Source organism: Hippichthys cyanospilos, chromosome 3 (genome assembly GCF_059441005.1).
Source record: "Hippichthys cyanospilos isolate Australia breed blue-spotted pipefish chromosome 3, RoL_Hcya_1.0, whole genome shotgun sequence".
Lineage (NCBI taxonomy): Eukaryota > Metazoa > Chordata > Actinopteri > Syngnathiformes > Syngnathidae > Hippichthys > Hippichthys cyanospilos.
The window spans coordinates 9447890-9460065 of NC_142371.1; the positions used below are offsets into that span (position 1 = coordinate 9447890).

At 38.3% G+C, this 12176-nt stretch overlaps 1 pseudogene; it reads right to left on the reverse strand.

Annotated features, from left to right (window-relative positions):
* Positions 1–1282: 1282 nt before the first annotated feature.
* LOC148425703 (uncharacterized) lies at positions 1283–6572 on the reverse strand (annotated as a pseudogene).
* Positions 6573–12176: the final 5604 nt, after the last annotated feature.

Genomic DNA, 12176 nt, shown 5'->3' on the forward strand with positions numbered 1-12176 from the left:
TTAAGTAAATAATTTAAAAGAGTTTCTTTGCTGGGCCTGTGACTGGCTGGCGACAAGTCTGGTGTGTATTGTGCCTCTCATCCACAAGGATGGGTCCTGACTGTTGTTTGTGTCTACTACTGTATCTACCAAACAGCAGCACAGAGCACGATCCCTTTTTGCAGTCTTTGGATGTGATGATTCAGAGTCCGCATATGCTTTGTGAACTTGGTGGTGTTCAGTCATGTCTCTTGGAAGTTGTATGAAGGGCACTCCAGGAGTATGAAGTGACGAACTCTCTAATATGGGCTGTTTGATCTCAGTAAGGCCGGATCAGAGTTTTGTCTCCATTGCCGGCCGAAAGTCATTATCATTTCCAGTCGGGATTGAGCTCTGCCACAGCTGTCTTTTATGTTACGACGTGCCATGGTGAGTAGAGGTGAGGAAGGAGGGGGACCCAAAAATGCAGGAAATTGAGAAGAAGTGAGCTAAAAAAAAATTAAAAAATGAAAGGTCAATAATTAAATAAGGCAGGAACAATAGCAAACAAAAACCGGACAAAGAAGCAACAAAACTAGAAACTTAACTCACGGAAAACAGCGGGGAGACAGTGATAAGATGACTGGGAAATATGAGGAACCAGGAGGACAGGGTGAATTCAACAGCGACATAGGATTACAAAGAAAAGACAATGACTCGAGAAATAACTGAAATAAAAACTGGAGCTTAAATACACATAGACTAATTAGGGAAAGACGCAACAACAGGATGGGAACGAGAGGCAGGGGGAACATTGTATCAATTATTCTGTCAAGAACCATTATTGAAATACTTTGTAGACACAGCCAAGGCATTGTTGGGATCTGGTTTGGTGACCTCAGGTTTATGTCTGCTTTATGCAGATGATGTAGGTCTGATGGTCTCACGGTGGTGCAATCTATTGCTGATGTGAAGCAGAATTTTATGCCTCAGTTGGAAAAGGGTGGACTGCCCTTTTTGAATTCATGTAGAGATCCTTCCCCAGGTAGGTTGTTATTATCAAAATGTTTTGTTAAAGAGGGATGGAAGAACGGAGCAGGTGATTGCAAGGCAAAGTGTTACAATTTTTGCGACGACACTACGTCAGTCTGTCATGATAAAGAAAGAAGCTGTGCCAAAATGCAAAGCTTTCAACTGTCTCATAAATCTGTATTGACAACCTCACTGATGGTCATAACTTGTGGGTCATGAACAAAAGAAAAGATTTGTACAATGATACAACTGGCTAAAAAATGTTTCTTCTACAGAACAGCAGGTCAGTAGCTTAGTCATTTAAGAGGGCTTCACAGTCGAGCCACTGCTCCTCCACATTGAAAGGAACCAGATCGGGTGGCTCAGCCATCTGTTCAGGATGTCCCCTGGACACCTTCATGATGAGGTGCTTTGGGTAAGTTCCACTGAATTAAGGCCCCAAGGACATCCCAGGGAGTGACTCTCCCCGGCTAGCCTGGGAATGCCTCAATATCCCCCAAATGAAGTGGCCGGGGAGATGAATGTTTGGGCTCCCCTGCATAACCTGCTGGCCTGGTTGCCTAAGCCCGGAAATAATCGGGGAAAAATGATAGATGGATGAAATACAGAATTGCAAGTTAAACATGGCATATAAAGCAGGCAGGAAAGAGCACATAAACATGCACATTTTACTGTTTCAGTGATATCAAAAACTCCTGCATAGAATAATTATAATAATAGGCTTATGTAACGCAAACGTCAGAATGTCTTATGGGAATATCATAGAGGAGATTATAAAGCTATACTGTAATAAAGGTCACCATGTAGAAGAGTCACAGTAAGCATTCTGTTCAGCACTCAGTGGGCTGTCACTGCTAATAATAAGGAGTACAGATAAGAGGTTTTGAGTCACTTCAAAATCCATAACATTGGGCCACATATCTATTACTTATCTTTATTAGCTTTATAACTATTATTTAGTCTGGCCTTGCTGTCAGAGAACTTCAAACTTTGCAGGGCATTCAAAATATACAGATAAGTCCAACTATATTTCTAAACATGTTGTTTTTAACTTGTTTCATGAAACATATCACAACTATAGTTGTAGATGGGCATTGACATAAAGGCCCTCGGCATGCAGTTGCAACAAGCCATTACTAAGCAAAACGCCCGCCAAATTGCTACGATGTAAAGGGTGGCAAAATCTGCGTTTGGTACATCTTGAGAAAGTCAGAAAGCTCTTGTGACCAGTAATGCAAATAGACCTGTATGTTCATGAATGACATACGTCTTGGGTCATAACAGAATCCTTTCTATGATGAAAGGAATAAACCTTTACAACAACTAACAAAGTTAAAAACAGGAAGTTGGCATATAATTGTCAAAGTCTACCATAGGGAGAATATTGCATTAGAGTAAATACAGAGTGCAAGCTTATGCAAACTTTGCATAAGTCTCAAAAATAGAGAGGACATGCTTAAAAAAAAAATCTAAATTAAAAATTAAATCTTTGGAAAATGAAAGAATGATGATAATAAACCCTGTTTCATATAAATATTTCCACAATCTACATTCTTTAGCCCGGCGCTGCTTAACATGCGATCATCTTGTTTATTAATTGTATTAATCACTTCAGTTATGGTATTATTATCAGGCAGAATAGACATAATTAAAGGTGTGTGCATCAATGATTATCGATCAATCCATCATTCATTATTTGCAAAGAGCTGGGCCACTCATCCATCATTGTCAATCCATCATTGTTTCAAGGACACCCCCCCCAAAAAAAAAAAAAATCTCTAATGGTCAATCCGATAAAGCTGCAATGTTTGCTCAAAGCCCATTGGAACAAAAGGCAGCAACACAACAAACTTATTTCCCGAGCATGTAAAATGTCAAGCTTTGTGAGGGGAACACGACTGTGTCTACCAATGATTTCCAGCTAGGAAGGAACCATAGAACAATGTATGATAAGATCCGTAGAATTCAACAAAAAAAAAAACAATCGCCCTAAGGCTTGCAAAGAGTAGAAAAGAATAATGCCTTTATTGCCTTCGTATAGCAGGTAAAAAAAAAGCTAAACTTTTGAATTTCTATCTCATTTTTCTTATTTCCTTTTAAAAAGGAGGGGGGGAAAAAATCCCCAAAATCGGGAATCGATTAAAAAGGAAAAAAAAAATAGTCGAAATCGTCCAACCCTAAGTTATGCTACCTAAATAAATTCATCCCTCCCTACATTGTCTAAACCACTTTTCCTCACGAGGACCACGGGTGTGCTGGCTTCAGACAGTAGGTGGGATACAACCCAAAAAGGTTGCCAGCCAATCGCAGGGCACAAAAGACGATCAACCATTCATTCTCTCAAACAAACTTAAGGGCAATTTACAGTGTCCATTTTACCTATATCATACATATCTTAGAAGCTTGAGAAGAAGCTGGAGTACCCAGAGAAAACCCACGCAAGTACAATGAAAACTTGCACACAACATGAGAAGGCCGTAGCTAACCCATGACCCTAGCAAACCCTAAACAATCTGGCAAAGTGAGACCTACCCACAGTATATATTGTATATAAACAAATATAAAGAGTCATTGCACCAGACATGTTCCTTGGCATCATGGGTTGAAGTACCGCTGTCTTTTTTTTTGTCTGTTTCATATATTTACTGAAAACTCAGAACAGGTAAGCGGCTCAGCAATTTTATTGTAGCTTGTGACAAAATATGTTGAACCGGGAATACACAATTGCTGGATTGCCCTTGCTTAGCGGGCACCTCTGGAAGTTAGTTGAACCACGACACCGGGTCAACCTCAAAAAGGAGCAAACTACGAGAGGGGGAACTGAGATTTAACTGGCATCCGAAACAAACACAGGTAGGTATGCAGGCTTTTCAAAATCAGCTTCCAGTCCTTTCGAAGACTAAGGATGGCATTCAAGAAACAATGTGATGCGATTACGCTACCGTGAGCCTCTAGAGAATCACCTCATCTTCTCACTGACAGTTTTGAGGTATTTACAAGCTGAAAATCAGCCTTGAAACCACTCACAACCGCATTGTTGGCGCAGAACTGATTTTCTCTATTAATCCCCTTCACTCATGGGATTCATTTGTGGTTGTGTGGGAACGTTCCTTATTGAGGTCTCGGGTATCATCCTCCGCTCACAGTGTTTACCTCAGGTTCTGTGCGGTGCTGATTATATGTTGTATACTGTAAATATTGCTGTGCGTGGCAATGCAGCCTAATCCTATAGGGGCACCGGTATGTCTTTACTGCTTCATTTCTGAATGCAGTTAAAAGGTCACAACATTGAAGGATTTGATGCTTCAAAGTAAACTGGCTGAGATTGTTTCTTCCTATTTGTAACAGCACACAGCAGAAAGTGGACTCTCTTGCCTCAAACATGTATCGATTGCTGTATCAAAATTCTGTTTTATGCAAATTAAGTGGCTATATTAGATTCATTCATTCTGTCACCAAATTTGTATCAGTTTCGAAATGCTTTAGTATGTCAGATTAAGTGCCTATTTTAAATTCAATCATTCGGACACAGAATTTGTATCGATCTGCTCAAATTTGTGAATGAATACTCTTTGGAGTTTTTGATTCATCTTCACCAGTACGAATGTAATCAAAAGCATAACGCACAACTATAGTGCGGCGGTATACCTGACGATAAACATTCATTTGAAGTTTGAAAGGAAAACACCCCCCTCCCCTCCAACAAAAAATAAAAAATCAGGCCCCAACTATTTGACGATTTAGATCAATGGCATCTCTGCTCGTTGTAGCAAAGTAGCTCACTAGTTTCCTCAGTTTAAAAAAAAAAATCAGGCCCCAACTATTTGACGATTTAGATAAATGGCATTTCTGCTCGTTGTAGCAAAGTACCTCACTATTTTCCTCAATTTCTACAAGACTAAATTTTCTAATCACATCAATGAATTGAGTAATGGTATGCCTGTTACTCGTGCCGTCTGTAGAGCAGTAGATGAAGGTAAAATTGTGAGACCAACTTTCAGATGCAAAATTAGCAATGTAATTCCTGTTTTTTAAATTAACAGCAAAATAGTCAACAACAGCAGCAACATTTTTTCACCAACCAAGTACATATTGGATAGCTTGTCATCGTGGTGATTTCATCCTGCTTAATGTCATTTTCTTCACTTGACGGGAAAAGGGCCAAAGTTGACCGAACAGAATTTGTTTCTTCAATAAGCACCTCATTCAGGTCTTTATCATAAAATGGTAAAACAGAGCTCGGGGACTTGTCCGAAAATGGTAAAGACGGAGTAGGCAAGAAAGGCCTAAAGAAAGGAGAAAGTTGGCAGATTTCTCCCACTGCGACGTGTGTGATGGTCTTGAGCAGTTCCGCTTGAAAGCTCGGAAGACTATTTTCTAGGTCATCCAAAGGAAAAGCCTGACTCACTTTATCTTTAATAGACGTGACCAAATTGTCTCTCGTGAAGTCGGAGAAGTCTATATGGATCTGCGTGGAGATCGGTAGCGAAATAAAATCCAAGACAGCCTGTGTCACCCCAAGAGCCATTTTGGTTTTTTTTGGTGGCGAGAACCAGAAGCACTGGAGAACTTTAGGAAGCACCTATATCACTATCTCATACAAGGTAAGGAGCTTGGCGCAGGTAGCCTCCTGCTGTTTCAAGTTCCCAGCAAACTGCTGAGCTTTGCTGATGATTCCAGGATGTCTGGAAGTGATTTTAGAAAATACATTATGTTTGATAAATACTACATGCAGACATTGTAAATGTTTTATTTGAACTTGTAATAAATGTATCTCAAAAGACACTCACTTTAACTGAGGAGGGACCATCTCAGGAGAGAGCAGAAGTCTCCTTGCTTCAAACTCAATGTCTCTCATCTTCATGCTCGTCGTGTTCACCTCAAATGCCTGACATGACAAATCCATGCAAAAAGGAGAGAATTAACCAAACATTTTTCACATACTATACCACAAATGTTGCTCAATCTCACCAGTTTGGCATATGCCTCAAAACATTCTTCTGCTTCTAACTTCCAGTGCCTGCAAATTCAAGTCAAATGTTTCAGAATAATATGTGTAGAGTTTAGGTGACATCTCATGTAGCGTGTCTCCACCAATGTACTGTACTTTATTCTGAGAGATTTGTTGGTCTCTTCCACCAGAAGCTCCGTCATTGCTTCAGCGGTTACATCAGATAGAATGAAATTGTTCTGCTGAAGTCTTAAAAGTTCTGCCAACAGACCAATCTAAGAGAAAAACAACAACTTTTCCATCTTTCTGGTGATATTAGTATTTTATTATTAGGAATGGCATGATGTCTCACCTGGATCATATAAGCATGGAGGTTCCAGCAAGAATTTAGAACATTTTTATATGCAGGAGTGTCGAAAAACATCTACAAAATAAGATTCAAAATAAATCATGTTTTTTTGTTTTGGGGGGGTTAGCGCTTGGGGGAAAGATTAAACCAGGCAAAATTTTGGTCTGTGGCCACAACCTGGAAAAGTTCCATACGAATAGAGAAACATGTCTCGTGTCCAGCAACTGAGCAACATACAATGATGGGTCTATAGACACCTATGCTTCCATCAATAAAATCCATTTTAGCAAATATGACTCAAAAGCACACAGTAAAATTCATTCATATACAGGAGTGCACAGAATGATTGTCAAAGGCATTTAATCATAAAGGCACAAATGACCATGGCCACTTCATGATTGTCACATCACCATTTTCCATGACATCACAGCGCTCGCTCTGTCACTTACTGTTCAGCACAGGTACATAACTACATAGCATTATCGGTGTTTTGTTTACATAATTTTGCATTACATAGCATTATATGTTTACGTTATTCGTTATTTTTGCATCATCCACCAGTTATGTCACAGTAACATACTACAACTGCACTTTGTGGTTTTTAAGTGAACCTGTTGTGCTAAAAAATAGATATATAGCAGCCATTCTTGCCAGCAGGGGAAGGAGATGCAACACTACATCGTTGACAGCAGGACTTTGCTGCTGCTTTATCCCATTTGATATGCTGCATTTTCTTGGTCAGTAGAGCTGTGCAATACATGGGTTTTTGGTATCAATGCCAAGTAAATATTGGTGCCAGTATCACTGATACCAACACCAAGTACGCTTAGGTTCATAAAATATTATCATATTTTAAATCATTTGGCCTTTTAATGTTTTCTTTTTTAGATTAAACTTGCTTGTTAAATACTTTACCATGCCAGAATATTACTAAAGTTCTACAGTTAGGATGAAATAAAAAAAAAAGAAAGAAACAACCAAATAAAGGGATATTAAGAGGCAGACATGGAACTTAGAATCAAAACAGGATTATTCTTGGGTAAGCCTGAGACCAAAATATGTAAATATCAAAAAATACTTAGAAATACAGTACAAGTTAATTGTAGCAGGCTAACAAATGACTCCCATGCGCATGCACTAATTTAGGTGTTGCATGGGGAACTCAGGGGAAACCATAAAGAATAAATGAATGTAAATAAATTAAGAACCACTACCAACTCTTTGGTTTTGATACAACACCAATATTGACTTTAATATAGATTATATTAATACTTGGATTTACTTAGATCTGAACATCCCTGTTGGTCAGATTCTTAAAGAGTGCGCCTGACTCAGATTTGTCTCTATCAATCGATTTTCTGACCTATTATAACCTTGTTATAATTCAACACTTTAATTTTATATTAGAAAATGCTGCCAAATTGCCGTTGAGTTGTAGTTTACAGTGGACTTTTGCAATACTGTATATCTTGAATCAGTGATGTTCTCTCCGGCTTTTGTGTTTCATACTGCTTTGCTGTATATTTTCCTTGTTTTTTTTTTCTATTGTTCTTTTCATCCTGCAAGATGCGCAAATTAAAATTTGATTAATCACTTTATACAGCATATGTCTGGTGGGGTTATTTGAATATCGGTTATTGAAATCGGGTTCATTAAAAATGTTCTAACTAATATGCCCCGATGTGAAGGTGAAAACAATTCATGGACATTTCATGTGTGCCTTTCACAGTGTCTTGAAGCCATGATGATGCAAAGAAAGATTAGGAGGAGATAACGATGTCAGATACAGGATGAGACCAAGAGAAGAGAAAAGGAAGTTTTCCTCTCCTTCAAAATCAGAGGCGTAGGCTCGACAAAGAGTGCGTAGGAGTCTTTTTGTGTCGACTACATTTGCTGCTCCTGAGCCTTTCCTCAGCAAAAACCTCACTCCTTCCCTTGCTCGCTTTTCAACTAACACATTATACAGCCTCTGTTATCATTGCCTTTTATTCGCTGCCTCATCCCTTATTCTTCACGAGCCTTTTATCATATCTACCCTCCAACATTGTTCACAATCAGGAAGGTCAGGAAACAACAATATTTTGAACTCCTCTTTGACTGTAAACATTTGGTGTGATTTGACACTGTCGCTATAGCCACAGGGACAATGTCAGTGCCCAGATGCATGATCAAATCTGCCATTCAAAGCTCGAACCTACAATGTCTTGAGAAAGTTGGGGAAATTGAAATTTAAAAGGGAAATGTTCAAATGAAAAATGTTTTCCTTTATCGTCTCTTCGCTTTCACACCACAGCAACCCATTCAAATAGCTGTCCAATACTGCAGCAAAGGGAGCTGGTAGCCTCATAACAGAACAAAAAGAATGCATTTCAGGAAAAACATGAAATGCTGCAGATTCACGTTGACTTCAAAAGACAGCAAGTGGGACAAATACAACTTCAAGTACACTTTATCGGAGTAAAATGCAGTCTAATCTGCATCTATAGATGTATTTTTGGCTATCATACATCACGTGTGTTCATGTAGTAGGCCACTGGGAGCTGTTAATGTTTACATTTAATCATAAATCTGCCATAGGTTAGTGGGTATAGCTATTACCAGAAAATACGTGTTAAACACAGGAATAAAGCATCAACACTCACATGAAAGATTGCGCCGTGTTTTCTCATTTTATCTCTTTGACCAGAGAGCGGACCTGCAGCTGAACCCATACAAAAAAGAAATGTTTTGGCTTCAGAATTATGTGGCAAAATCCAACATCTTTTATACATCTGAGAACTTGTTGTCAAGTGAAAATCAAATCACAGTTGCTCGGGGCTCAGGTGACAGCCAATCAACGTCACGTGACCAAACTCAAAAAACAAGTGAGCCTTGACTGATTGTCACCTGAGCCCAGAGCAACTGTGACATCATTTTCAGTCCACAGCTATCGGCAAAATGCTCGGCCTTTAAGATGAGTGCAATATTAATCAAAATATAATGTTTAGACTAGTGGGGCTGGATAAAACATATTGCAAAGAAAATTTGGGGGTTGACTTCACTAACAATGACATCCTGGCAACTGAAAACCAGATGCAATGTGGATGCAGACAACAACTGCTAAGATCCGGAAACTCCCGTTGGTGAAAGAAAGCCCAATGTTCTTGGTTTGTCACAAAATACTGTTAACAACTCTTGCATTTTTGTAAACATTTTATTACAGCTTTTCATTGGAAATGACTGGAGAAATGACACTTTGCTGCAATTCAGTGGTCACTGTTGGAATGGATTTTCACTCCGTTTCCACCATACTTCCACAGAAAAAAATCCTGTTCCAGACCATAGTAAAAACATATAAATCCTGTTCTATTGAGTACCGCTGCCACCCTTAAGTAACACTCCCACTCCGGTACCGCTATACAGTATATTTTTTCCCTTAAACAAGTTCTTCTCGATTTATTTTGCAAATACCCCCCAGCAAAGAGAAAAACTTTCATGCCTTGCCACTCACCACCCCGACTTTAAATAAGATTATAATCTGTAAAAATTGTATAATTATACCAAAAACTGCAACCCTTTTTTAACATGAGGAATATATATATATATATCCATCCATCCATCCATTTTCTAGAGCCGCTTATTCTTACAGGGGTCGCAGGCTTACTGGCGCCTATCTCAGCTGGCTTTGAGCAGTAGGCAGGGGACACCCTGAACTGGTTGCCAGCCAATCGCAGGGCAGACAGAGACGAACAACCATTCTTGTACCCAATCACACTTAAGGACATATTTAGTATGTCCAATTCTCTTGCCGCGCATGTTTTTGGAGAGTGGGAGGAAGCCGGAGTGCCCGGAGAGAACATGCAAACCCCACACAGGAAGGCCGGAGCTAGGTGGAATTGAACCGGGACCTTTGTACTGTGAGGCGAACGTGCGATTCACTGCTGCCTACTGACCGAAGACAGCTGGGGTAGGCTCTGGCATGCCTGTGATTCCCATGAGGATAATGGGTCAAGATTATGGACGGATAGAAAATCATACAGGTAAATGCCTCAATTAATTATTTTCATAATGATTCAAAGGATTAATTGGACATTGTTGTCACATTTAGGAATGGGATAAGACAGCCAGCACTTATATAGAGCAGAATCTGTCTTCCTGCAACTGGATCAAATTTAGAGTTAGACCACATATGCCACAACGTTGACCCCCTTTAAACTGTTCTTAAATTTTGTACAGAGGTTTATATAAGAAGGAGGTCTAAATCCACCGGAACACCAAACAAGCACCAAATTCCCATATACGCTATATGAAGCTTGCGGCATGAGAATGAAGATGCTCTAGTTTTTAATCCCAAGTGCACAGACACTATCTGCGAAGATAGCTGCCCAAAGGCTGGGCGTTGAGTTATTTTGAGACGACAGTAATTTTTCATTTTTCACTTTTTAATGCACATCTTGCAATTGATCTCGCCTGTGTGCGTGCGTGCGTGCGTGTGTGTGTGCGTGTGTGTGTGTCAATAAATTAGGCTGAACCTAAAGCTGCTCTTCTCTAATTCATTATTCTTCTCTAATTCTTCTCTTCTCTAATTCATTATTCTTCTCTAATTCTTCTCTTCTCTAATTCATTATAAATCTCTGTCTCTACATGTTATGTGAGTTAACAAAATATTCCTCAAATGTGTGGTTTGTGATGGAACCCATCATTTTATCTAATTTTTTGAACCGCTTATCCTTATTTGACATTAAGTATAAGTTATTTTATAGCCATACTGAACTTTACAAAATACATATTGCAAATTGCATGCTTCCTCATCACAAATTGGGTAATTTTCCCCAAACAGTTTGCTGCCAAATATCTTGTTAATAAATAATCAAGCTCTTTGATGATGCTGTGGATTATGTAGGTCTATTAGACAAATTTCAAAATGATTACATTTTTAAAAATATAATAAACTGATTGACTTGATTGCTTTATTGAAGTCATGAAGTAAATAAATAATCAAGCTCTTTGATGATGATGTGGATTTGACAAATTAATTTGCATATTTGCAATTTTGACAATATTATAGATTTTTTTTCAAAATTTTCTAAACTGGTTGATTTGCTTTGTTGAAGAGTCATGAGTACATTCACAATTTAATACAAAATAAAATGAAATTAACACAAATATATATATATATATATATATATATATATATATATATATATATATATATATATATATATATATATATATATATATATATACATATATATATATATATATATATATATATATACATATATATATATATATATATATAGAGAGAGAGAGAGAGAGAGAGAGAGAGAGAGAGAGAGAGAGAGAGAGAGAGAGAGAGAAAGCTAACTCGATTATACGATTATATACCACTTTTAGATCTAGTATAACTATACCTTTGTAACCATGACAAACAATCACTTTGCCGTCCAGAAGGTGGCAACATATCTAATTCCAAGAATAATCCTGAACAATATCTGAAAATATGAAGAAAAAAAATATTTTTACTTACGGTTTATCCACAACTTTCAATTGGTGTCAGAACACACGCATATGGTCTAAGCCTAACTTCAACTACAAACATACAGATTTTAAAATGAGAGACATAGCGTGTATCGGTTTTCTCATAAATGTGCGTCACGATGCGTTTAATGACACCCGTATTTGTATATTTAACACATCACAAGCCAATGATTTTCTCTAGAAAGGCGGGGTATAACAACTGAAATCATAGGAAATCTTTTTTTTTATGCAAAAATTGTTTAAAAAAACAAACTAGTTGTCATTGTACGTGTGCTATTCAGCACCAGTTGGTGCGAGTATCCATGTGTTCTACGGTTGCAAAGTACTCAGACTTGTCAGCCTGAAGTCAAGTTTGGCCAAGTTTGG